General features: G+C 43.9%; 24 non-coding genes across 24 annotated transcripts; 12 read left to right on the top strand and 12 right to left on the bottom strand.

The window, feature by feature from the left end:
* Positions 1 to 1,306: 1,306 nt before the first annotated feature.
* Positions 1,307 to 1,378, bottom strand: TRNAE-UUC (transfer RNA glutamic acid (anticodon UUC)). The gene has a single exon. It is a non-coding gene; the product is annotated as a tRNA-Glu (tRNA).
* A 453-nt stretch (positions 1,379 to 1,831) lies between these two features.
* TRNAF-GAA (transfer RNA phenylalanine (anticodon GAA)) lies at positions 1,832 to 1,904 on the top strand. The gene has a single exon. It is a non-coding gene; the product is annotated as a tRNA-Phe (tRNA).
* Positions 1,905 to 3,292: 1,388 nt separating this feature from the next.
* On the bottom strand, positions 3,293 to 3,364 carry TRNAE-UUC (transfer RNA glutamic acid (anticodon UUC)). Its single transcript has one exon. It is a non-coding gene; the product is annotated as a tRNA-Glu (tRNA).
* Positions 3,365 to 3,817: 453 nt separating this feature from the next.
* On the top strand, positions 3,818 to 3,890 carry TRNAF-GAA (transfer RNA phenylalanine (anticodon GAA)). Its single transcript has one exon. It is a non-coding gene; the product is annotated as a tRNA-Phe (tRNA).
* Positions 3,891 to 5,290: 1,400 nt separating this feature from the next.
* On the bottom strand, positions 5,291 to 5,362 carry TRNAE-UUC (transfer RNA glutamic acid (anticodon UUC)). The gene has a single exon. It is a non-coding gene; the product is annotated as a tRNA-Glu (tRNA).
* Positions 5,363 to 5,815: 453 nt separating this feature from the next.
* TRNAF-GAA (transfer RNA phenylalanine (anticodon GAA)) lies at positions 5,816 to 5,888 on the top strand. Its single transcript has one exon. It is a non-coding gene; the product is annotated as a tRNA-Phe (tRNA).
* A 1,365-nt stretch (positions 5,889 to 7,253) lies between these two features.
* Positions 7,254 to 7,325, bottom strand: TRNAE-UUC (transfer RNA glutamic acid (anticodon UUC)). Its single transcript has one exon. It is a non-coding gene; the product is annotated as a tRNA-Glu (tRNA).
* Positions 7,326 to 7,778: 453 nt separating this feature from the next.
* Positions 7,779 to 7,852, top strand: TRNAF-GAA (transfer RNA phenylalanine (anticodon GAA)). Its single transcript has one exon. It is a non-coding gene; the product is annotated as a tRNA-Phe (tRNA).
* Positions 7,853 to 9,274: 1,422 nt separating this feature from the next.
* TRNAE-UUC (transfer RNA glutamic acid (anticodon UUC)) lies at positions 9,275 to 9,346 on the bottom strand. The gene has a single exon. It is a non-coding gene; the product is annotated as a tRNA-Glu (tRNA).
* A 463-nt stretch (positions 9,347 to 9,809) lies between these two features.
* TRNAF-GAA (transfer RNA phenylalanine (anticodon GAA)) lies at positions 9,810 to 9,882 on the top strand. The gene has a single exon. It is a non-coding gene; the product is annotated as a tRNA-Phe (tRNA).
* A 1,359-nt stretch (positions 9,883 to 11,241) lies between these two features.
* TRNAE-UUC (transfer RNA glutamic acid (anticodon UUC)) lies at positions 11,242 to 11,314 on the bottom strand. The gene has a single exon. It is a non-coding gene; the product is annotated as a tRNA-Glu (tRNA).
* A 451-nt stretch (positions 11,315 to 11,765) lies between these two features.
* Positions 11,766 to 11,837, top strand: TRNAF-GAA (transfer RNA phenylalanine (anticodon GAA)). The gene has a single exon. It is a non-coding gene; the product is annotated as a tRNA-Phe (tRNA).
* A 1,922-nt stretch (positions 11,838 to 13,759) lies between these two features.
* Positions 13,760 to 13,832, top strand: TRNAF-GAA (transfer RNA phenylalanine (anticodon GAA)). Its single transcript has one exon. It is a non-coding gene; the product is annotated as a tRNA-Phe (tRNA).
* A 1,359-nt stretch (positions 13,833 to 15,191) lies between these two features.
* On the bottom strand, positions 15,192 to 15,264 carry TRNAE-UUC (transfer RNA glutamic acid (anticodon UUC)). The gene has a single exon. It is a non-coding gene; the product is annotated as a tRNA-Glu (tRNA).
* A 451-nt stretch (positions 15,265 to 15,715) lies between these two features.
* On the top strand, positions 15,716 to 15,789 carry TRNAF-GAA (transfer RNA phenylalanine (anticodon GAA)). The gene has a single exon. It is a non-coding gene; the product is annotated as a tRNA-Phe (tRNA).
* Positions 15,790 to 17,182: 1,393 nt separating this feature from the next.
* On the bottom strand, positions 17,183 to 17,254 carry TRNAE-UUC (transfer RNA glutamic acid (anticodon UUC)). Its single transcript has one exon. It is a non-coding gene; the product is annotated as a tRNA-Glu (tRNA).
* A 450-nt stretch (positions 17,255 to 17,704) lies between these two features.
* On the top strand, positions 17,705 to 17,777 carry TRNAF-GAA (transfer RNA phenylalanine (anticodon GAA)). The gene has a single exon. It is a non-coding gene; the product is annotated as a tRNA-Phe (tRNA).
* Positions 17,778 to 19,138: 1,361 nt separating this feature from the next.
* TRNAE-UUC (transfer RNA glutamic acid (anticodon UUC)) lies at positions 19,139 to 19,210 on the bottom strand. The gene has a single exon. It is a non-coding gene; the product is annotated as a tRNA-Glu (tRNA).
* Positions 19,211 to 19,663: 453 nt separating this feature from the next.
* TRNAF-GAA (transfer RNA phenylalanine (anticodon GAA)) lies at positions 19,664 to 19,737 on the top strand. The gene has a single exon. It is a non-coding gene; the product is annotated as a tRNA-Phe (tRNA).
* Positions 19,738 to 21,123: 1,386 nt separating this feature from the next.
* On the bottom strand, positions 21,124 to 21,195 carry TRNAE-UUC (transfer RNA glutamic acid (anticodon UUC)). The gene has a single exon. It is a non-coding gene; the product is annotated as a tRNA-Glu (tRNA).
* Positions 21,196 to 21,659: 464 nt separating this feature from the next.
* On the top strand, positions 21,660 to 21,732 carry TRNAF-GAA (transfer RNA phenylalanine (anticodon GAA)). The gene has a single exon. It is a non-coding gene; the product is annotated as a tRNA-Phe (tRNA).
* A 1,363-nt stretch (positions 21,733 to 23,095) lies between these two features.
* TRNAE-UUC (transfer RNA glutamic acid (anticodon UUC)) lies at positions 23,096 to 23,167 on the bottom strand. The gene has a single exon. It is a non-coding gene; the product is annotated as a tRNA-Glu (tRNA).
* Positions 23,168 to 23,620: 453 nt separating this feature from the next.
* TRNAF-GAA (transfer RNA phenylalanine (anticodon GAA)) lies at positions 23,621 to 23,693 on the top strand. The gene has a single exon. It is a non-coding gene; the product is annotated as a tRNA-Phe (tRNA).
* Positions 23,694 to 25,091: 1,398 nt separating this feature from the next.
* TRNAE-UUC (transfer RNA glutamic acid (anticodon UUC)) lies at positions 25,092 to 25,163 on the bottom strand. Its single transcript has one exon. It is a non-coding gene; the product is annotated as a tRNA-Glu (tRNA).
* Between the last annotated feature and the right edge of the window lie 364 nt (positions 25,164 to 25,527).

The raw sequence follows: 25,527 nt of genomic DNA, 5'->3' as shown, positions 1-25,527 counted from the left end.
TATAAAGGATGCGATGTATGAAACAATAGCATTCAAAATCAGTATTGCACATCTAGGTATTAGCCAAATAATAAAATACACGAGAGCAGGCAAAGTGGATTGTGTACTTTATTTTGTTTATTTGAGGCGGGTGGGCATAAAAATAACTCAACTAGTGCTAGGTTTTTTACCCCCTCCCTCTAAGCTCTGAGACATCAAGACAGGTGAATATTTTCTCCAGCAGAGATCCAAGAGACACCCATTTCAGCTCATAGACTCAAGAGAAGAAGACGAAGACATACATAAAACCTTCTTGCATTATTGGTGATACTGCTGTGATTGTGACCATAGCATTAAACAACAACAGTTCACAGACTGGTGTTGGCCAAAGTATTTAATAAGCAAATGCCAGCAAAGTTGCATGTGTTTGGCATGTTTTTTTTATATATTTTATGAAGACAGATATGGTCACAAAATGTCCAGTCAGCCTGTGTGTTGATGTTACCATGTGTCTGTGATGTCAGAGACTATTTGTGACATCATCACATAGACTGTCTGGCAGGTGTAAAACTTTTAAATCCTGGAAATAGAGAGACAGAGAGACAGAGAGAAAGAGAGAGAGAGAGAGAGAGGGGGAGAGAGAGAGAGAGAGAGAGAGAGAGAGAGAGAGAGAGAGAGAGAGAGAGAGAGAGAGAGCAAGCAGCTCCTCCCTCCCATGCAAATGACTTGAGTGAGAGAAGAGGAGAAGAGGGACAGCAGACTGTGCTGCTGCTTCTAATGGGACAGGATTTGAGGTGCTGTTTCTTGCTGTATCTCCCCCCTCCCACTGTCTCAGGTGCAGAAAGTTTTCAAGTGAGAGGAAAGGAAGGGGAAAATGTAAGCTGAGGAGAGCTGGTCCTGTCTCTCTTGTTGGTAAAGAGGGGGTATCCAGAAAGAGGTAAGGAGATAGGTTTCTTTTAATTCAAGAAGGAGTGTCTGGTGGCAAAGCTAGCATGCTCTGTCACACTACAGACCCTCCCTCCCTCCCTGCGTGTGTCTGTGTCTGTGTCTGTGTCTGCGGGGGGTATCTGTCCCATCCATAGATATCAGGGGTGCTATTGTGTTTCCCAGACTAGCGCATTTTCTTCTTGGAATATTTCAATTGACATGCTCACTTAATACAATTCTTAACGTCATCTCCATAAGCCTTTCAGTTTTCTTAATTAAATGAGCAAGCGCTCTATTTATGCAAATCTAAAATCAATGGGGGAAAAAATGAAATTCCTGTCAACCGTAGACTTAAGGCATGAACAGAAAAAGAATCAGATATGGATTTCAAAGCAAACATTTCCCTGACCGGGGATCGAACCCGGGCCGCGGCGGTGAAAACGCCGAATCCTAACCACTAGACAATCAGGGAGGATGTGTAGATTCTGCTATCATTCTCCCCCAACCATCCACAGCCCCTGGACTCAGAGCTATTTCCGATAACTAGGATTAAACAGCGCACGTTGACAGCCAGCCTCTGCCTGGAGAACTTGAAGCAACCAGCACTGACTGACAAACTACCCCAAAAGAGGGGAATTAGCTCAAATGGTAGAGCGCTTGCTTAGCATGTAAGAGGTAGCGGGATCGATGCCCGCATTCTCCAAGTTTTTTGGTGTTTATATTTCCTGTGAAGGAAGCGCAATGTATATTCCCATTATGGTTACAAACTGGATGATACTGTACTTCCATTATGTCTCCTATTATTTTACCATGATATTTCTTAGAAATATCTAAAACCGCTAACATTCTGCTTCAGACACCCTCCAGACACCCTCCAGACACCCTCCAGACGCCCTCCAGACACCTTTCCAAACCCTCTCGCGCAGCCGAAATAGCTCAGTTGGGAGAGCGTTAGACTGAAGATCTAAAGGTCCCTGGTTCGATCCCGGGTTTCGGCAGAGGTTTTTGTCAATCCCGACCGTTTATTGACCAACCCTTACAATATTTATAATCGAAGCAATTGTTTGTCGCCAAAATTTTTATAAAGGATGCGATGTATGAAACAATAGCATTCAAAATCAGTATTGCACATCTAGGTATTAGCCAAATAATAAAATACACGAGAGCAGGCAAAGTGGATTGTGTACTTTATTTTGTTTATTTGAGGCGGGTGGGCATAAAAATAACTCAACTAGTGCTAGGTTTTTTACCCCCTCCCTCTAAGCTCTGAGACATCAAGACAGGTGAATATTTTCTCCAGCAGAGATCCAAGAGACACCCATTTCAGCTCATAGACTCAAGAGAAGAAGACGAAGACATACATAAAACCTTCTTGCATTATTGGTGATACTGCTGTGATTGTGACCATAGCATTAAACAACAACAGTTCACAGACTGGTGTTGGCCAAAGTATTTAATAAGCAAATGCCAGCAAAGTTGCATGTGTTTGGCATGTTTTTTTTATATATTTTATGAAGACAGATATGGTCACAAAATGTCCAGTCAGCCTGTGTGTTGATGTTACCATGTGTCTGTGATGTCAGAGACTATTTGTGACATCATCACATAGACTGTCTGGCAGGTGTAAAACTTTTAAATCCTGGAAATAGAGAGACAGAGAGACAGAGAGAAAGAGAGAGAGAGAGAGAGAGAGAGAGAGAGAGAGAGAGAGAGAGAGAGAGAGAGAGAGAGAGAGAGAGAGAGAGAGAGAGAGAGCAAGCAGCTCCTCCCTCCCATGCAAATGACTTGAGTGAGAGAAGAGGAGAAGAGGGACAGCAGACTGTGCTGCTGCTTCTAATGGGACAGGATTTGAGGTGCTGTTTCTTGCTGTATCTCCCCCCTCCCACTGTCTCAGGTGCAGAAAGTTTTCAAGTGAGAGGAAAGGAAGGGGAAAATGTAAGCTGAGGAGAGCTGGTCCTGTCTCTCTTGTTGGTAAAGAGGGGGTATCCAGAAAGAGGTAAGGAGATAGGTTTCTTTTAATTCAAGAAGGAGTGTCTGGTGGCAAAGCTAGCATGCTCTGTCACACTACAGACCCTCCCTCCCTCCCTGCGTGTGTCTGTGTCTGTGTCTGTGTCTGCGGGGGGTATCTGTCCCATCCATAGATATCAGGGGTGCTATTGTGTTTCCCAGACTAGCGCATTTTCTTCTTGGAATATTTCAATTGACATGCTCACTTAATACAATTCTTAACGTCATCTCCATAAGCCTTTCAGTTTTCTTAATTAAATGAGCAAGCGCTCTATTTATGCAAATCTATAATCAATGGGGGAAAAAATGAAATTCCTGTCAACCGTAGACTTAAGGCATGAACAGAAAAAGAATCAGATATGGATTTCAAAGCAAACATTTCCCTGACCGGGGATCGAACCCGGGCCGCGGCGGTGAAAACGCCGAATCCTAACCACTAGACAATCAGGGAGGATGTGTAGATTCTGCTATCATTCTCCCCCAACCATCCACAGCCCCTGGACTCAGAGCTATTTCCGATAACTAGGATTAAACAGCGCACGTTGACAGCCAGCCTCTGCCTGGAGAACTTGAAGCAACCAGCACTGACTGACAAACTACCCCAAAAGAGGGGAATTAGCTCAAATGGTAGAGCGCTTGCTTAGCATGTAAGAGGTAGCGGGATCGATGCCCGCATTCTCCAAGTTTTTTGGTGTTTATATTTCCTGTGAAGGAAGCGCAATGTATATTCCCATTATGGTTACAAACTGGATGATACTGTACTTCCATTATGTCTCCTATTATTTTACCATGATATTTCTTAGAAATATCTAAAACCGCTAACATTCTGCTTCAGACACCCTCCAGACACCCTCCAGACACCCTCCAGACGCCCTCCAGACACCTTTCCAAACCCTCTCGCGCAGCCGAAATAGCTCAGTTGGGAGAGCGTTAGACTGAAGATCTAAAGGTCCCTGGTTCGATCCCGGGTTTCGGCAGAGGTTTTTGTCAATCCCGACCGTTTATTGACCAACCCTTACAATATTTATAATCGAAGCAATTGTTTGTCGCCAAAATTTTTATAAAGGATGCGATGTATGAAACAATAGCATTCAAAATCAGTATTGCACATCTAGGTATTAGCCAAATAATAAAATACACGAGAGCAGGCAAAGTGGATTGTGTACTTTATTTTGTTTATTTGAGGCGGGTGGGCATAAAAATAACTCAACTAGTGCTAGGTTTTTTACCCCCTCCCTCTAAGCTCTGAGACATCAAGACAGGTGAATATTTTCTCCAGCAGAGATCCAAGAGACACCCATTTCAGCTCATAGACTCAAGAGAAGAAGACGAAGACATACATAAAACCTTCTTGCATTATTGGTGATACTGCTGTGATTGTGACCATAGCATTAAACAACAACAGTTCACAGACTGGTGTTGGCCAAAGTATTTAATAAGCAAATGCCAGCAAAGTTGCATGTGTTTGGCATGTTTTTTTTATATATTTTATGAAGACAGATATGGTCACAAAATGTCCAGTCAGCCTGTGTGTTGATGTTACCATGTGTCTGTGATGTCAGAGACTATTTGTGACATCATCACATAGACTGTCTGGCAGGTGTAAAACTTTTAAATCCTGGAAATAGAGAGACAGAGAGACAGAGAGAAAGAGAGAGAGAGAGAGAGAGGGGGAGAGAGAGAGAGAGAGAGAGAGAGAGAGAGAGAGAGAGAGAGAGAGAGAGAGAGAGAGAGAGAGAGAGAGAGCAAGCAGCTCCTCCCTCCCATGCAAATGACTTGAGTGAGAGAAGAGGAGAAGAGGGACAGCAGACTGTGCTGCTGCTTCTAATGGGACAGGATTTGAGGTGCTGTTTCTTGCTGTATCTCCCCCCTCCCACTGTCTCAGGTGCAGAAAGTTTTCAAGTGAGAGGAAAGGAAGGGGAAAATGTAAGCTGAGGAGAGCTGGTCCTGTCTCTCTTGTTGGTAAAGAGGGGGTATCCAGAAAGAGGTAAGGAGATAGGTTTCTTTTAATTCAAGAAGGAGTGTCTGGTGGCAAAGCTAGCATGCTCTGTCACACTACAGACCCTCCCTCCCTCCCTGCGTGTGTCTGTGTCTGTGTCTGTGTCTGCGGGGGGTATCTGTCCCATCCATAGATATCAGGGGTGCTATTGTGTTTCCCAGACTAGCGCATTTTCTTCTTGGAATATTTCAATTGACATGCTCACTTAATACAATTCTTAACGTCATCTCCATAAGCCTTTCAGTTTTCTTAATTAAATGAGCAAGCGCTCTATTTATGCAAATCTATAATCAATGGGGGAAAAAATGAAATTCCTGTCAACAGTAGACTTAAGGCATGAACAGAAAAAGAATCAGATATGGATTTCAAAGCAAACATTTCCCTGACCGGGGATCGAACCCGGGCCGCGGCGGTGAAAACGCCGAATCCTAACCACTAGACAATCAGGGAGGATGTGTAGATTCTGCTATCATTCTCCCCCAACCATCCACAGCCCCTGGACTCAGAGCTATTTCCGATAACTAGGATTAAACAGCGCACGTTGACAGCCAGCCTCTGCCTGGAGAACTTGAAGCAACCAGCACTGACTGACAAACTACCCCAAAAGAGGGGAATTAGCTCAAATGGTAGAGCGCTTGCTTAGCATGTAAGAGGTAGCGGGATCGATGCCCGCATTCTCCAAGTTTTTTGGTGTTTATATTTCCTGTGAAGGAAGCGCAATGTATATTCCCATTATGGTTACAAACTGGATGATACTGTACTTCCATTATGTCTCCTATTATTTTACCATGATATTTCTTAGAAATATCTAAAACCGCTAACATTCTGCTTCAGACACCCTCCAGACACCCTCCAGACACCCTCCAGACGCCCTCCAGACACCTTTCCAAACCCTCTCGCGCAGCCGAAATAGCTCAGTTGGGAGAGCGTTAGACTGAAGATCTAAAGGTCCCTGGTTCGATCCCGGGTTTCGGCAGAGGTTTTTGTCAATCCCGACCGTTTATTGACCAACCCTTACAATATTTATAATCGAAGCAATTGTTTGTCGCCAAAATTTTTATAAAGGATGCGATGTATGAAACAATAGCATTCAAAATCAGTATTGCACATCTAGGTATTAGCCAAATAATAAAATACACGAGAGCAGGCAAAGTGGATTGTGTACTTTATTTTGTTTATTTGAGGCGGGTGGGCATAAAAATAACTCAACTAGTGCTAGGTTTTTTACCCCCACCCTCTAAGCTCTGAGACATCAAGACAGGTGAATATTTTCTCCAGCAGAGATCCAAGAGACACCCATTTCAGCTCATAGACTCAAGAGAAGAAGACGAAGACATACATAAAACCTTCTTGCATTATTGGTGATACTGCTGTGATTGTGACCATAGCATTAAACAACAACAGTTCACAGACTGGTGTTGGCCAAAGTATTTAATAAGCAAATGCCAGCAAAGTTGCATGTGTTTGGCATGTTTTTTTTATATATTTTATGAAGACAGATATGGTCACAAAATGTCCAGTCAGCCTGTGTGTTGATGTTACCATGTGTCTGTGATGTCAGAGACTATTTGTGACATCATCACATAGACTGTCTGGCAGGTGTAAAACTTTTAAATCCTGGAAATAGAGAGACAGAGAGACAGAGAGAAAGAGAGAGAGAGAGAGAGGGGGAGAGAGAGAGAGAGAGAGAGAGAGAGAGAGAGCAAGCAGCTCCTCCCTCCCATGCAAATGACTTGAGTGAGAGAAGAGGAGAAGAGGGACAGCAGACTGTGCTGCTGCTTCTAATGGGACAGGATTTGAGGTGCTGTTTCTTGCTGTATCTCCCCCCTCCCACTGTCTCAGGTGCAGAAAGTTTTCAAGTGAGAGGAAAGGAAGGGGAAAATGTAAGCTGAGGAGAGCTGGTCCTGTCTCTCTTGTTGGTAAAGAGGGGGTATCCAGAAAGAGGTAAGGAGATAGGTTTCTTTTAATTCAAGAAGGAGTGTCTGGTGCAAAGCTAGCATGCTCTGTCACACTACAGACCCTCCCTCCCTCCCTCCCTCCCTGCGTGTGTCTGTGTCTGTGTCTGTGTCTGCGGGGGGTATCTGTCCCATCCATAGATATCAGGGGTGCTATTGTGTTTCCCAGACTAGCGCATTTTCTTCTTGGAATATTTCAATTGACATGCTCACTTAATACAATTCTTAACGTCATCTCCATAAGCCTTTCAGTTTTCTTAATTAAATGAGCAAGCGCTCTATTTATGCAAATCTATAATCAATGGGGGAAAAAATGAAATTCCTGTCAACAGTAGACTTAAGGCATGAACAGAAAAAGAATCAGATATGGATTTCAAAGCAAACATTTCCCTGACCGGGGATCGAACCCGGGCCGCGGCGGTGAAAACGCCGAATCCTAACCACTAGACAATCAGGGAGGATGTGTAGATTCTGCTATCATTCTCCCCCAACCATCCACAGCCCCTGGACTCAGAGCTATTTCCGATAACTAGGATTAAACAGCGCACGTTGACAGCCAGCCTTGGCCTGGAGAACTTGAAGCAACCAGCACTGACTGACAAACTTCCCCAAAAGAGGGGAATTAGCTCAAATGGTAGAGCGCTTGCTTAGCATGTAAGAGGTAGCGGGATCGATGCCCGCATTCTCCAAGTTTTTTGGTGTTTATATTTCCTGTGAAGGAAGCGCAATGTATATTCCCATTATGGTTACAAACTGGATGATACTGTACTTCCATTATGTCTCCTATTATTTTACCATGATATTTCTTAGAAATATCTAAAACCGCTAACATTCTGCTTCAGACACCCTCCAGACACCCTCCAGACACCCCCCAGACGCCCTCCAGACACCTTTCCAAACCCTCTCGCGCAGCCGAAATAGCTCAGTTGGGAGAGCGTTAGACTGAAGATCTTAAAGGTCCCTGGTTCGATCCCGGGTTTCGGCAGAGGTTTTTGTCAATCCCGACCGTTTATTGACCAACCCTTACAATATTTATAATCGAAGCAATTGTTTGTCGCCAAAATTATATCGAAGCAATTGTTTGTCGCCAAAATTTTATAAAGGGATGCGATGTATGAAACAATAGCATTCAAAATCAGTATTGCACATCTAGGTATTAGCCAAATAATAAAATACACGAGAGCAGGCAAAGTGGATTGTGTACTTTATTTTGTTTATTTGAGGCGGGTGGGCATAAAAATAACTCAACTAGTGCTAGGTTTTTTACCCCTCCCTCTAAGCTCTGAGACATCAAGACAGGTGAATATTTTCTCCAGCAGAGATCCAAGAGACACCCATTTCAGCTCATAGACTCAAGAGAAGAAGACGAAGACATACATAAAACCTTCTTGCATTATTGGTGATACTGCTGTGATTGTGACCATAGCATTAAACAACAACAGTTCACAGACTGGTGTTGGCCAAAGTATTTAATAAGCAAATGCCAGCAAAGTTGCATGTGTTTGGCATGTTTTTTTTTATATATTTTATGAAGACAGATATGGTCACAAAATGTCCAGTCAGCTGTGTGTTGATGTTACCATTGTGTCTGTGATGTCAGAGACTATTGTGACATCATCACATAGACTGTCTGGCAGGTGTAAAACTTTTAAATCCTGGAAATAGAGAGACAGAGAGACAGAGAGAAAGAGGAGAGAGAGAGAGAGGAGGGGGAGAGAGAGAGAGAGAGAGAGAGAGAAGAGAGAGAGAGGGAGAGAGAGAGAGAGAGAGAGAGAGCAAGCAGCTCCTCCCTCCCATGCAAATGACTTGAGTGAGAGAAGAGGAGAAGAGGGACAGCAGACTGTGCTGCTGCTTCTAATGGACAGGATTTGAGGTGCTGTTTCTTGCTGTATCTCCCCCCTCCCACTGTCTCAGGTGCAGAAAGTTTTCAAGTGAGAGGAAAGGAAGGGAAAATGTAAGCTGAGGAGAGCTGGTCCTGTCTCTCTTGTTGGTAAAGAGGGGGTATCCAGAAAGAGGTAAGGAGATAGGTTTTCTTTTAATCAAGAAGGAGTGTCTGGTGGCAAAGCTAGCATGCTCTGTCACACTACAGACCCTCCCTCCCTCCCTGCGTGTGTCTGTGTCTGTGTCTGTGTCTGCGGGGGGTATCTGTCCCCATCCATAGATATCAGGGGTGCTATTGTGTTTCCCAGACTAGCGCATTTTCTTCTTGGAATATTTCAATTGACATGCTCACTTAATACAATTCTTAACGTCATCTCCATAAGCCTTTCAGTTTTCTTAATTAAATGAGCAAGCACTCTATTTATGCAAATCTATAATCAATGGGGGAAAAAATGAAATTTCCTGTCAACAGTAGACTTAAGGCATGAACAGAAAAAGAATCAGATATGGATTTCAAAGCAAACATTTCCCTGACCGGGGATCGAACCCGGGCCGCGGCGGTGAAAACGCCGAATCCTAACCACTAGACAATCAGGGAGGATGTGTAGATTCTGCTATCATTCTCCCCCAACCATCCACAGCCCCTGGACTCAGAGCTATTTCCGATAACTAGGATTAAACAGCGCACGTTGACAGCCAGCCTCTGCCTGGAGAACTTGAAGCAACAGACACTGACTGACAAACTACCCAAAAGAGGGGAATTAGCTCAAATGGTAGAGCGCTTGCTTAGCATGTAAGAGGTAGCGGGATCGATGCCCGCATTCTCCAAGTTTTTTGGTGTTTTATTTCCTGTGAAGGAAGCGCAATGTATATTCCCATTATGGTTACAAACTGGATGATACTGTACTTCCATTATGTCTCCTATTATTTTACCATGATATTTCTTAGAAATATCTAAAACCGCTAACATTCTGCTTCAGACACCCTCCAGACACCCTCCAGGACACCCTCCAGACGCCCTCCAGACGCCCTCCAGACACCTTTCCAAACCCTCTCGCGCAGCCGAAATAGCTCAGTTGGGAGAGCGTTAGACTGAAGATCTAAAGGTCCCTGGTTCGATCCCGGGTTTCGGCAGAGGTTTTTGTCAATCCCGACAGTTTATTGACCAACCCTTACAATATTTATAATCGAAGCAATTGTTTGTCGCCAAAATTTTTTATAAAGGATGCGATGTATGAAACAATAGCATTCAAATTCAGTATTGCACATCTAGGTATTAGCCAAATAATAAAATACACGAGAGCAGGCAAAGTGGATTGTGTACTTTATTTTGTTTATTTGAGGCGGTGGGCATAAAAATAACTCAACTAGTGCTAGGTTTTTTACCCCCACCCTCTAAGCTCTGAGACATCAAGACAGGTGAATATTTTCTCCAGCAGAGATCCAAGAGACACCCATTTCAGCTCATAGACTCAAGAGAAGAAGACGAAGACATACATAAAACCTTCTTGCATTATTGGTGATACTGCTGTGATTGTGACCATAGCATTAAACAACAACAGTTCACAGACTGGTGTTGGCCAAAGTATTTAATAAGCAAATGCCAGCAAAGTTGCATGTGTTTGGCATGTTTTTTTTATATATTTTATGAAGACAGATATGGTCACAAATGTCCAGTCAGCCTGTGTGTTGATGTTACCATGTGTCTGTGATGTCAGAGACTATTTGTGACATCATCACATAGACTGTCTGGCAGGTGTAAAACTTTTAAATCCTGGAAATAGAGAGACAGAGAGACAGAGAGAAAGAGAGAGAGAGAGAGAGGGGGAGAGAGAGAAGAGAGAGAGAGAGAGAGAGAGAGAGAGAGCAAGCAGCTCCTCCCTCCCATGCAAATGACTTGAGTGAGAGAAGAGGAGAAGAGGGACAGCAGACTGTGCTGCTGCTTCTAATGGGACAGGATTTGAGGTGCTGTTTCTTGCTGTATCTCCCCCCTCCCACTGTCTCAGGTGCAGAAAGTTTTCAAGTGAGAGGAAAGGAAGGGGAAAATGTAAGCTGAGGAGAGCTGGTCCTGTCTCTCTGTTGGTAAAGAGGGGGTATCCAGAAAGAGGTAAGGAGATAGGTTTCTTTTAATTCAAGAAGGAGTGTCTGGTGGCAAAGCTAGCATGCTCTGTCACACTACAGACCCTCCCTCCCTCCCTGCGTGTGTCTGTGTCTGTGTCTGTGTCTGCGGGGGGTATCTGTCCCATCCATAGATATCAGGGTGCTATTGTTTCCCAGACTAGCGCATTTTCTTCTTGGAATATTTCAATTGACATGCTCACTTAATACAATTCTTACGTCATCTCCATAAGCCTTTCAGTTTTCTTAATTAAATGAGCAAGCGCTCTATTTATGCAAATCTATAATCAATGGGGGAAAAATGAAATTCCTGTCAACCGATAGACTTAAGGCATGAACAGAAAAAGAATCAGATATGGATTTCAAAGCAAACATTTCCCTGACCGGGGATCGAACCCGGGCCCGCGGCGGTGAAAACGCCGAATCCTAACCACTAGACAATCAGGGAGGATGTGTAGATTCTGCTATCATTCTCCCCCATCCATCCACAGCCCCTGGACTCAGAGCTATTCCGATAACTAGGATTAAACAGCGCACGTTGACAGCCAGCCTCTGCCTGGAGAACTTGAAGCAACCAGCACTGACTGACAAACTACCCCAAAAGAGGGGAATTAGCTCAAATGGTAGAGCGCTTGCTTAGCATGTAAGAGGTAGCGGGATCGATGCCCGCATTCTCCAAGTTTTTTGGTGTTTATATTTCCTGGAAGGAAGCGCAATGTATATTCCCATTATGGTTACAAACTGGATGATACTGTACTTCCATTATGTCTCCTATTATTTTACCATGATATTTCTTAGAAATATCTAAAACCGCTAACATTCTGCTTCAGACACCCTCCAGACACCCTCCAGACACCCTCCAGACGCCCTCCAGACACCTTTCCAAACCCTCTCGCGCAGCCGAAATAGCTCAGTTGGAGAGCGTTAGACTGAAGATCTAAAGGTCCCTGGTTCGATCCCGGGTTTCGGCAGAGGTTTTTGTCAATCCCGACCGTTTATTGACCAACCTTACAATATTTATAATCGAAGCAATTGTGTTGTCGGCCATAATTTTTATAAAGGATGCGATGTATGAAACAATAGCATTCAAAATCAGTATTGCACATCTAGGTATTAGCCAAATAATAAAATACAACGAGAGCAGGCAAAGTGGATTGTGTACTTTATTTTGTTTATTTGAGGCGGGTGGGCATAAAAATAACTCAACTAGTGCTAGGTTTTTACCCCCTCCTCTAAGCTCTGAGACATCAAGACAGGTGAATATTTTCTCCAGCAGAGATCCAAGAGACACCCATTCAAGCTCATAGACTCAAGAGAAGAAGACGAAGACATACATAAAACCTTCTTGCATTATTGGTGATACTGCTGTGATTGTGACCATAGCATTAAACAACAACAGTTCACAGACTGGTGTTGGCCAAAGTATTTAATAAGCAAATGCCAGCAAAGTTGCATGTGTTTGGCATGTTTTTTTTATATATTTTATGAAGACAGATATGGTCACAAAATGTCCAGTCAGCTGTGTGTTGATGTTACCATGTGTCCTGGTGATGTCAGAGACTATTTGTGACATCATCACATAGACTGTCTGGCAGGTGTAAAACTTTTAATCCTGGAAATAGAGAGACAGAGAGACAGAGAGAAAGAGAGAGAGAGAGAGAGGAGAGGGGGGAGAGAGAGAGAGAGGAGAGAGAGAGAGAGAGAGAGAGATGAGGGAGAGAGAGAGAGAGAGAGAGAGAGCAAGCAGCTCCTCCTCCCATGCAAATGACTTGAGTGAGAGAAGAGGAGAAGAGGGACAGCAGACTGTGCTGCTGCTTCTAATGGGACAGGATTTGAGGTGCTGTTTCTTGCTGTATCTCCCCCCTCCCACTGTCTCAGGTGCAGAAAGTTTTCAAGTGAGAGGAAAGGAAGGGGAAAATGTAAGCTGAGGAGAGCTGGTCCTGTCTCTCTTGTTGGTAAAGAGGGGGTATCCAGAAAGAGGTAAGGAGATAGGTTTCTTTTAATTCAAGAAGGAGTGTCTGGTGGCCAAAGCTAGCATGCTCTGTCACACTACAGACCCTCCCTCCCTCCCTGCGTGTGTCTGTGTCTGTGTCTGTGTCTGCGGGGGTATCTGTCCCATCCATAGATATCAGGGGTGCTATTTGTTTCCCAGACTAGCGCATTTTCTTCTTGGAATATTTCAATTGACATGCTCACTTAATACAATTCTTAACGTCATCTCCATAAGCCTTTCAGTTTTCTTAATTAAATGAGCAAGCGCTCTATTTATGCAAATCTATAATCAATGGGGGAAAAAATGAAATTCCTGTCAACAGTAGACTTAAGGCCATGAACAGAAAAAGAATCAGATATGGATTTCAAAGCAAACATTTCCCCTGACCGGGGATCGAACCCGGCCGCGGCGGTGAAAACGCCGAATCCTAACCACTAGACAATCAGGGAGGATGTGTAGATTCTGCTATCATTCTCCCCCAACCATCCACAGCCCCTGGACTCAGAGCTATTTCCGATAACTAGGATTAAACAGCGCACGTTGACAGCCAGCCTCTGCCTGGAGAACTTGAAGCAACCAGCACTGACTGACAAACTACCCCAAAAGAGGGGAATTAGCTCAAATGGTAGAGCGCTTGCTTAGCATGTAAGAGGTAGCGGGATCGATGCCCGCATTCTCCAAGTTTTTTGGTGTTTATATTTCCTGTGAAGGAAGCGCAATGTATATTCCCATTATGGTTACAAACTGGATGATACTGTACTTCCATTATGTCTCCTATTATTTTACCATGATATTTCTTAGAAATATCTAAAACCGCTAACATTCTGCTTCAGACACCCTCAGACACCCTCCAGACACCTCCAGACGCCCTCCAGACACCTTTCCAAACCCTCTCGCGCAGCCGAAATAGCTCAGTTGGGAGAGCGTTAGACTGAAGATCTAAAGGTCCCTGGTTCGATCCCGGGTTTCGGCAGAGGTTTTTGTCAATCCCGACGTTTATTGACCAACCCTTACAATATTTATAATCGAAGCAATTGTTTGTCGCCAAAATTTTTATAAAGGATGCGATGTATGAAACAATAGCATTCAAAATCAGTATTGCACATCTAGGTATTAGCCAAATAATAAAATACACGAGAGCAGGCAAAGTGGATTGTGTACTTTATTTTGTTTATTTGAGGCGGGTGGGCATAAAAATAACTCAACTAGTGCTAGGTTTTTTACCCCCACCCTCTAAGCTCTGAGACATCAAGACAGGTGAATATTTTCTCCAGCAGAGATCCAAGAGACACCCATTCAGCTCATAGACTCAAGAGAAGAAGACGAAGACATACATAAAACCTTCTTGCATTATTGGTGATACTGCTGTGATTGTGACCATAGCATTAAACAACAACAGTTCACAGACTGGTGTTGGCCAAAGTATTTAATAAGCAAATGCCAGCAAAGTTGCATGTGTTTGGCATGTTTTTTTTATATATTTTATGAAGACAGATATGGTCACAAAATGTCCAGTCAGCTGTGTGTTGATGTTACCATGTGTCTGTGATGTCAGAGACTATTTGTGACATCATCACATAGACTGTCTGGCAGGTGTAAAACTTTTAAATCCTGGAAATAGAGAGACAGAGAGACAGAGAGAAAGAGAGAGAGAGAGAGAGGGGGGAGAGAGAGAGAGAGAGAGAGAGAGAGAGAGAGCAAGCAGCTCCTCCCTCCCATGCAAATGACTTGAGTGAGAGAAGAGGAGAAGAGGGACAGCAGACTGTGCTGCTGCTTCTAATGGGACAGGATTTGAGGTGCTGTTTCTTGCTGTATCCCCCCTCCCACTGTCTCAGGTGCAGAAAGTTTTCAAGTGAGAGGAAAGGAAGGGAAAATGTAAGCTGAGGAGAGCTGGTCCTGTCTCTCTTGTTGGTAAAGAGGGGGTATCCAGAAAGAGGTAAGGAGATAGGTTTCTTTTAATTCAAGAAGGAGTGTCTGGTGCAAAGCTAGCATGCTCTGTCACACTACAGACCCTCCCTCCCTCCCTCCCTCCCTGCGTGTGTCTGTGTCTGTGTCTGTGTCTGCGGGGGGTATCTGTCCCATCCATAGATATCAGGGGTGCTATTGTGTTTCCCAGACTAGCGCATTTTCTTCTTGGAATATTTCAATTGACATGCTCACTTAATACAATTCTTAACGTCATCTCCATAAGCCTTTCAGTTTTCTTAATTAAATGAGCAAGCGCTCTATTTATGCAAATCTATAATCAATGGGGGAAAAAATGAAATTCCTGTCAACAGTAGACTTAAGGCATGAACAGAAAAAGAATCAGATATGGATTTCAAAGCAACATTTCCCTGACCCGGGGATCGAACCCGGGCCGCGGCGGTGAAAACGCCGAATCCTAACCACTAGACAATCAGGGAGGATGTGTAGATTCTGCTATCATTCTCCCCCAACCATCCACAGCCCCTGGACTCAGAGCTATTTCCGATAACTAGGATTAAACAGCGCACGTTGACAGCCAGCCTTGGCCTGGAGAACTTGAAGCAACCAGCACTGACTGACAAACTTCCCCAAAAGAGGGGAATTAGCTCAAATGGTAGAGCGCTTGCTTAGCATGTAAGAGGTAGCGGGATCGATGCCGCATTCTCCAAGTTTTTTGGTGTTATATTTCTGTGAAGGAAGCGCAATGTATATTCCCATTATGGTTACAAACTGGATGATACTGTACTTCCATTATGTCTCCTATTATTTTACCATGATATTTCTTAGAAATATCTAAAACCGCTAACATTCTGCTTCAGACACCCTCCAGACACCCTCCAGACACCCCCCAGACGCCCTCCAGACAACCTTTCCAAACCCTCTCGCGCAGCCGAAATAGCTCAGTTGGGAGAGCGTTAGACTGAAGATCTTAAAGGTCCCTGGTTCGATCCCGGGTTTCGGCAGAGGTTTTTGTCAATCCCGACCGTTATTGACCAACCCTTACAATATTTTATAATCGAAGCAATTGTTTGTCGCCAAAATTTTTATAAAGGATGCGATGTATGAAACAATAGCATTCAAAATCAGTATTGCACATCTAGGTATTAGCCAAATAATAAAATACACGAGAGCAGGCAAAGTGGATTGTGTACTTTATTTTGTTTATTTGAGGCGGGTGGGCATAAAAATAACTCAACTAGTGCTAGGTTTTTTACCCCCTCCCTCTAAGCTCTGAGACATCAAGACAGGTGAATATTTTCTCCAGCAGAGATTCCAAGAGACACCCATTTCAGCTCATAGACTCAAGAGAAGAAGACGAGACATACATAAAACCTTCTTGCATTATTGGTGATACTGCTGTGATTGTGACCATAGCATTAAACAACAACAGTTCACAGACTGGTGTTGGCCAAAGTATTTAATAAGCAAATGCCAGCAAAGTTGCATGTGTTTGGCATGTTTTTTTTATATATTTTATGAAGACAGATATGGTCACAAAATGTCCAGTCAGCCTGTGTGTTGATGTTACCATGTGTCTGTGATGTCAGAGACTATTTGTGACATCATCACATAGACTGTCTGGCAGGTGTAAAACTTTTAAATCCTGGAAATAGAGAGACAGAGAGACAGAGAGAAAGAGAGAGAGAGAGAGAGAGGGGGAGAGAGAGAGAGAGAGAGAGAGAGAGAGAGAGAGAGAGAGAGAGAGAGAGAGAGAGAGAGAGAGAGAGCAAGCAGCTCCTCCCTCCCATGCAAATGACTTGAGTGAGAGAAGAGGAGAAGAGGGACAGCAGACTGTGCTGCTGCTTCTAATGGGACAGGATTTGAGGTGCTGTTTCTTGCTGTATCTCCCCCCTCCCACTGTCTCAGGTGCAGAAAGTTTTCAAGTGAGAGGAAAGGAAGGGGAAAATGTAAGCTGAGGAGAGCTGGTCCTGTCTCTCTTGTTGGTAAAGAGGGGGTATCAGAAAGAGGTAAGGAGATAGGTTTCTTTTAATTCAAGAAGGAGTGTCTGGTGGCAAAGCTAGCATGCTCTGTCACACTACAGACCCTCCTCCCTCCCTGCGTGTGTCTGTGTCTGTGTCTGTGTCTGCGGGGGGTATCTGTCCCATCCATAGATATCAGGGGTGCTATTGTGTTTCCCAGACTAGCGCATTTTCTTCTTGGAATATTTCAATTGACATGCTCACTTAATACAATTCTTAACGTCATCTCCATAAGCCTTTCAGTTTTCTTAATTAAATGAGCAAGCGCTCTATTTATGCAAATCTATAATCAATGGGGGAAAAAATGAAATCCTGTCAACAGTAGACTTAAGGCATGAACAGAAAAAGAATCAGATATGGATTTCAAAGCAAACATTTCCCTGACCGGGGATCGAACCCGGGCCGCGGCGGTGAAAACGCCGAATCCTAACCACTAGACAATCAGGGAGGATGTGTAGATTCTGCTATCATTCTCCCCAACCATCCACAGCCCCTGGACTCAGAGCTATTTCCGATAACTAGGATTAAACAGCGCACGTTGACAGCCAGCCTCTGCCTGGAGAACTTGAAGCAACCAGCACTGACTGACAAACTACCCCAAAAGAGGGGAATTAGCTCAAATGGTAGAGCGCTTGCTTAGCATGTAAGAGGTAGCGGGATCGATGCCCGCATTCTCCAAGTTTTTGGTGTTTATATTTCCTGTGAAGGAAGCGCAATGTATATTCCCATTATGGTTACAAACTGGATGATACTGTACTTCCATTATGTCTCCTATTATTTTACCATGATATTTCTTAGAAATATCTAAAACCGCTAACATTCTGCTTCAGACACCTCCAGACACCCTCCAGACACCCTCCAGACGCCCTCCAGACACCTTTCCAAACCCTCTCGCGCAGCCGAAATAGCTCAGTTGGGAGAGCGTTAGACTGAAGATCTAAAGGTCCCTGGTTCGATCCCGGGTTTCGGCAGAGGTTTTTGTCAATCCCGACCGTTTATTGACCAACCCTTACAATATTTATAATCGAAGGCAATTGTTTGTCGCCAAAATTTTATAAAGGATGCGATGTATGAAACATAGCATTCAAATCAGTATTGCACATCTAGGTATTAGCCAAATAATAAAATACACGAGAGCAGGCAAAGTGGATTGTGTACTTTTTTGTTTATTTGAGGCGGGTGGGCATAAAAATAACTCAACTAGTGCTAGGTTTTTTACCCCCACCCTCTAAGCTCTGAGACATCAAGACAGGTGAATATTTTCTCCAGCAGAGATCCAAGAGACACCCATTTCAGCTCATAGACTCAAGAGAAGAAGACGAAGACATACATAAAACCTTCTTGCATTATTGGTGATACTGCTGTGATTGTGACCATAGCATTAAACAACAACAGTTCACAGACTGGTGTTGGCCAAAGTATTTAATAAGCAAATGCCAGCAAAGTTGCATGTGTTTGGCATGTTTTTTTTATATATTTTATGAAGACAGATATGGTCACAAAATGTCCAGTCAGCCTGTGTGTTGATGTTACCATGTGTCTGTGATGTCAGAGACTATTTGTGACATCATCACATAGACTGTCTGGCAGGTGTAAAACTTTTAAATCCTGGAAATAGAGAGACAGAGAGACAGAGAGAAAGAGAGAGAGAGAGAGAGGGGGAGAGAGAGAGAGAGAGAGAGAGAGAGAGAGAGCAAGCAGCTCCTCCCTCCCATGCAAATGACTTGAGTGAGAGAAGAGGAGAAGAGGGACAGCAGACTGTGCTGCTGCTTCTAATGGGACAGGATTTGAGGTGCTGTTTCTTGCTGTATCTCCCCCCTCCCACTGTCTCAGGTGCAGAAAGTTTTCAAGTGAGAGGAAAGGAAGGGGAAAATGTAAGCTGAGGAGAGCTGGTCCTGTCTCTCTTGTTGGTAAAGAGGGGGTATCCAGAAAGAGGTAAGGAGATAGGTTTCTTTTAATTCAAGAAGGAGTGTCTGGTGCAAAGCTAGCATGCTCTGTCACACTACAGACCCTCCCTCCCTCCCTCCCTCCCTGCGTGTGTCTGTGTCTGTGTCTGTGTCTGCGGGGGGTATCTGTCCCATCCATAGATATCAGGGGTGCTATTGTGTTTCCCAGACTAGCGCATTTTCTTCTTGGAATATTTCAATTGACATGCTCACTTAATACAATTCTTAACGTCATCTCCATAAGCCTTTCAGTTTTCTTAATTAAATGAGCAAGCGCTCTATTTATGCAAATCTATAATCAATGGGGGAAAAAATGAAATTCCTGTCAACAGTAGACTTAAGGCATGAACAGAAAAAGAATCAGATATGGATTTCAAAGCAAACATTTCCCTGACCGGGGATCGAACCCGGGCCGCGGCGGTGAAAACGCCGAATCCTAACCACTAGACAATCAGGGAGGATGTGTAGATTCTGCTATCATTCTCCCCCAACCATCCACAGCCCCTGGACTCAGAGCTATTTCCGATAACTAGGATTAAACAGCGCACGTTGACAGCCAGCCTTGGCCTGGAGAACTTGAAGCAACCAGCACTGACTGACAAACTTCCCCAAAAGAGGGGAATTAGCTCAAATGGTAGAGCGCTTGCTTAGCATGTAAGAGGTAGCGGGATCGATGCCCGCATTCTCCAAGTTTTTTGGTGTTTATATTTCCTGTGAAGGAAGCGCAATGTATATTCCCATTATGGTTACAAACTGGATGATACTGTACTTCCATTATGTCTCCTATTATTTTACCATGATATTTCTTAGAAATATCTAAAACCGCTAACATTCTGCTTCAGACACCCTCCAGACACCCTCCAGACACCCCCCAGACGCCCTCCAGACACCTTTCCAAACCCTCTCGCGCAGCCGAAATAGCTCAGTTGGGAGAGCGTTAGACTGAAGATCTTAAAGGTCCCTGGTTCGATCCCGGGTTTCGGCAGAGGTTTTTGTCAATCCCGACCGTTTATTGACCAACCCTTACAATATTTATAATCGAAGCAATTGTTTGTCGCCAAAATTTTTATAAAGGATGCGATGTATGAAACAATAGCATTCAAAATCAGTATTGCACATCTAGGTATTAGCCAAATAATAAAATACACGAGAGCAGGCAAAGTGGATTGTGTACTTTATTTTGTTTATTTGAGGCGGGTGGGCATAAAAATAACTCAACTAGTGCTAGGTTTTTTACCCCCTCCCTCTAAGCTCTGAGACATCAAGACAGGTGAATATTTTCTCCAGCAGAGATCCAAGAGACACCCATTTCAGCTCATAGACTCAAGAGAAGAAGACGAAGACATACATAAAACCTTCTTGCATTATTGGTGATACTGCTGTGATTGTGACCATAGCATTAAACAACAACAGTTCACAGACTGGTGTTGGCCAAAGTATTTAATAAGCAAATGCCAGCAAAGTTGCATGTGTTTGGCATGTTTTTTTTATATATTTTATGAAGACAGATATGGTCACAAAATGTCCAGTCAGCCTGTGTGTTGATGTTACCATGTGTCTGTGATGTCAGAGACTATTTGTGACATCATCACATAGACTGTCTGGCAGGTGTAAAACTTTTAAATCCTGGAAATAGAGAGACAGAGAGACAGAGAGAAAGAGAGAGAGAGAGAGAGAGGGGGAGAGAGAGAGAGAGAGAGAGAGAGAGAGAGAGAGAGAGAGAGAGAGAGAGAGAGAGAGCAAGCAGCTCCTCCCTCCCATGCAAATGACTTGAGTGAGAGAAGAGGAGAAGAGGGACAGCAGACTGTGCTGCTGCTTCTAATGGGACAGGATTTGAGGTGCTGTTTCTTGCTGTATCTCCCCCCTCCCACTGTCTCAGGTGCAGAAAGTTTTCAAGTGAGAGGAAAGGAAGGGGAAAATGTAAGCTGAGGAGAGCTGGTCCTGTCTCTCTTGTTGGTAAAGAGGGGGTATCCAGAAAGAGGTAAGGAGATAGGTTTCTTTTAATTCAAGAAGGAGTGTCTGGTGGCAAAGCTAGCATGCTCTGTCACACTACAGACCCTCCCTCCCTCCCTGCGTGTGTCTGTGTCTGTGTCTGTGTCTGCGGGGGGTATCTGTCCCATCCATAGATATCAGGGGTGCTATTGTGTTTCCCAGACTAGCGCATTTTCTTCTTGGAATATTTCAATTGACATGCTCACTTAATACAATTCTTAACGTCATCTCCATAAGCCTTTCAGTTTTCTTAATTAAATGAGCAAGCACTCTATTTATGCAAATCTATAATCAATGGGGGAAAAAATGAAATTCCTGTCAACAGTAGACTTAAGGCATGAACAGAAAAAGAATCAGATATGGATTTCAAAGCAAACATTTCCCTGACCGGGGATCGAACCCGGGCCGCGGCGGTGAAAACGCCGAATCCTAACCACTAGACAATCAGGGAGGATGTGTAGATTCTGCTATCATTCTCCCCCAACCATCCACAGCCCCTGGACTCAGAGCTATTTCCGATAACTAGGATTAAACAGCGCACGTTGACAGCCAGCCTCTGCCTGGAGAACTTGAAGCAACCAGCACTGACTGACAAACTACCCCAAAAGAGGGGAATTAGCTCAAATGGTAGAGCGCTTGCTTAGCATGTAAGAGGTAGCGGGATCGATGCCCGCATTCTCCAAGTTTTTTGGTGTTTATATTTCCTGTGAAGGAAGCGCAATGTATATTCCCATTATGGTTACAAACTGGATGATACTGTACTTCCATTATGTCTCCTATTATTTTACCATGATATTTCTTAGAAATATCTAAAACCGCTAACATTCTGCTTCAGACACCCTCCAGACACCCTCCAGACACCCTCCAGACGCCCTCCAGACGCCCTCCAGACACCTTTCCAAACCCTCTCGCGCAGCCGAAATAGCTCAGTTGGGAGAGCGTTAGACTGAAGATCTAAAGGTCCCTGGTTCGATCCCGGGTTTCGGCAGAGGTTTTTGTCAATCCCGACCGTTTATTGACCAACCCTTACAATATTTATAATCGAAGCAATTGTTTGTCGCCAAAATTTTTATAAAGGATGCGATGTATGAAACAATAGCATTCAAAATCAGTATTGCACATCTAGGTATTAGCCAAATAATAAAATACACGAGAGCAGGCAAAGTGGATTGTGTACTTTATTTTGTTTATTTGAGGCGGGTGGGCATAAAAATAACTCAACTAGTGCTAGGTTTTTTACCCCCACCCTCTAAGCTCTGAGACATCAAGACAGGTGAATATTTTCTCCAGCAGAGATCCAAGAGACACCCATTTCAGCTCATAGACTCAAGAGAAGAAGACGAAGACATACATAAAACCTTCTTGCATTATTGGTGATACTGCTGTGATTGTGACCATAGCATTAAACAACAACAGTTCACAGACTGGTGTTGGCCAAAGTATTTAATAAGCAAATGCCAGCAAAGTTGCATGTGTTTGGCATGTTTTTTTATATATTTTATGAAGACAGATATGGTCACAAAATGTCCAGTCAGCCTGTGTGTTGATGTTACCATGTGTCTGTGATGTCAGAGACTATTTGTGACATCATCACATAGACTGTCTGGCAGGTGTAAAACTTTTAAATCCTGGAAATAGAGAGACAGAGAGACAGAGAGAAAGAGAGAGAGAGAGAGAGGGGGAGAGAGAGAGAGAGAGAGAGAGAGAGAGAGAGAGAGAGCAAGCAGCTCCTCCCTCCCATGCAAATGACTTGAGTGAGAGAAGAGGAGAAGAGGGACAGCAGACTGTGCTGCTGCTTCTAATGGGACAGGATTTGAGGTGCTGTTTCTTGCTGTATCTCCCCCCTCCCACTGTCTCAGGTGCAGAAAGTTTTCAAGTGAGAGGAAAGGAAGGGGAAAATGTAAGCTGAGGAGAGCTGGTCCTGTCTCTCTTGTTGGTAAAGAGGGGGTATCCAGAAAGAGGTAAGGAGATAGGTTTCTTTTAATTCAAGAAGGAGTGTCTGGTGGCAAAGCTAGCATGCTCTGTCACACTACAGACCCTCCCTCCCTCCCTGCGTGTGTCTGTGTCTGTGTCTGTGTCTGCGGGGGGTATCTGTCCCATCCATAGATATCAGGGGTGCTATTGTGTTTCCCAGACTAGCGCATTTTCTTCTTGGAATATTTCAATTGACATGCTCACTTAATACAATTCTTAACGTCATCTCCATAAGCCTTTCAGTTTTCTTAATTAAATGAGCAAGCGCTCTATTTATGCAAATCTATAATCAATGGGGGAAAAAATGAAATTCCTGTCAACCGTAGACTTAAGGCATGAACAGAAAAAGAATCAGATATGGATTTCAAAGCAAACATTTCCCTGACCGGGGATCGAACCCGGGCCGCGGCGGTGAAAACGCCGAATCCTAACCACTAGACAATCAGGGAGGATGTGTAGATTCTGCTATCATTCTCCCCCAACCATCCACAGCCCCTGGACTCAGAGCTATTTCCGATAACTAGGATTAAACAGCGCACGTTGACAGCCAGCCTCTGCCTGGAGAACTTGAAGCAACCAGCACTGACTGACAAACTACCCCAAAAGAGGGGAATTAGCTCAAATGGTAGAGCGCTTGCTTAGCATGTAAGAGGTAGCGGGATCGATGCCCGCATTCTCCAAGTTTTTTGGTGTTTATATTTCCTGTGAAGGAAGCGCAATGTATATTCCCATTATGGTTACAAACTGGATGATACTGTACTTCCATTATGTCTCCTATTATTTTACCATGATATTTCTTAGAAATATCTAAAACCGCTAACATTCTGCTTCAGACACCCTCCAGACACCCTCCAGACACCCTCCAGACGCCCTCCAGACACCTTTCCAAACCCTCTCGCGCAGCCGAAATAGCTCAGTTGGGAGAGCGTTAGACTGAAGATCTAAAGGTCCCTGGTTCGATCCCGGGTTTCGGCAGAGGTTTTTGTCAATCCCGACCGTTTATTGACCAACCCTTACAATATTTATAATCGAAGCAATTGTTTGTCGCCAAAATTTTTATAAAGGATGCGATGTATGAAACAATAGCATTCAAAATCAGTATTGCACATCTAGGTATTAGCCAAATAATAAAATACACGAGAGCAGGCAAAGTGGATTGTGTACTTTATTTTGTTTATTTGAGGCGGGTGGGCATAAAAATAACTCAACTAGTGCTAGGTTTTTTACCCCCTCCCTCTAAGCTCTGAGACATCAAGACAGGTGAATATTTTCTCCAGCAGAGATCCAAGAGACACCCATTTCAGCTCATAGACTCAAGAGAAGAAGACGAAGACATACATAAAACCTTCTTGCATTATTGGTGATACTGCTGTGATTGTGACCATAGCATTAAACAACAACAGTTCACAGACTGGTGTTGGCCAAAGTATTTAATAAGCAAATGCCAGCAAAGTTGCATGTGTTTGGCATGTTTTTTTTATATATTTTATGAAGACAGATATGGTCACAAAATGTCCAGTCAGCCTGTGTGTTGATGTTACCATGTGTCTGTGATGTCAGAGACTATTTGTGACATCATCACATAGACTGTCTGGCAGGTGTAAAACTTTTAAATCCTGGAAATAGAGAGACAGAGAGACAGAGAGAAAGAGAGAGAGAGAGAGAGAGAGGGGGAGAGAGAGAGAGAGAGAGAGAGAGAGAGAGAGAGAGAGAGAGAGAGAGAGAGAGAGAGAGAGAGAGAGCAAGCAGCTCCTCCCTCCCATGCAAATGACTTGAGTGAGAGAAGAGGAGAAGAGGGACAGCAGACTGTGCTGCTGCTTCTAATGGGACAGGATTTGAGGTGCTGTTTCTTGCTGTATCTCCCCCCTCCCACTGTCTCAGGTGCAGAAAGTTTTCAAGTGAGAGGAAAGGAAGGGGAAAATGTAAGCTGAGGAGAGCTGGTCCTGTCTCTCTTGTTGGTAAAGAGGGGGTATCCAGAAAGAGGTAAGGAGATAGGTTTCTTTTAATTCAAGAAGGAGTGTCTGGTGGCAAAGCTAGCATGCTCTGTCACACTACAGACCCTCCCTCCCTCCCTGCGTGTGTCTGTGTCTGTGTCTGTGTCTGCGGGGGGTATCTGTCCCATCCATAGATATCAGGGGTGCTATTGTGTTTCCCAGACTAGCGCATTTTCTTCTTGGAATATTTCAATTGACATGCTCACTTAATACAATTCTTAACGTCATCTCCATAAGCCTTTCAGTTTTCTTAATTAAATGAGCAAGCGCTCTATTTATGCAAATCTATAATCAATGGGGGAAAAAATGAAATTCCTGTCAACAGTAGACTTAAGGCATGAACAGAAAAAGAATCAGATATGGATTTCAAAGCAAACATTTCCCTGACCGGGGATCGAACCCGGGCCGCGGCGGTGAAAACGCCGAATCCTAACCACTAGACAATCAGGGAGGATGTGTAGATTCTGCTATCATTCTCCCCCAACCATCCACAGCCCCTGGACTCAGAGCTATTTCCGATAACTAGGATTAAACAGCGCACGTTGACAGCCAGCCTCTGCCTGGAGAACTTGAAGCAACCAGCACTGACTGACAAACTACCCCAAAAGAGGGGAATTAGCTCAAATGGTAGAGCGCTTGCTTAGCATGTAAGAGGTAGCGGGATCGATGCCCGCATTCTCCAAGTTTTTTGGTGTTTATATTTCCTGTGAAGGAAGCGCAATGTATATTCCCATTATGGTTACAAACTGGATGATACTGTACTTCCATTATGTCTCCTATTATTTTACCATGATATTTCTTAGAAATATCTAAAA

Source organism: Ascaphus truei, unplaced genomic scaffold (genome assembly GCF_040206685.1).
Source record: "Ascaphus truei isolate aAscTru1 unplaced genomic scaffold, aAscTru1.hap1 HAP1_SCAFFOLD_2062, whole genome shotgun sequence".
Taxonomy (NCBI): domain Eukaryota; kingdom Metazoa; phylum Chordata; class Amphibia; order Anura; family Ascaphidae; genus Ascaphus; species Ascaphus truei.
The sequence above is the reverse complement of the archived record's forward strand: the minus strand, read 5'-3'. Positions and strand labels throughout refer to the sequence as shown.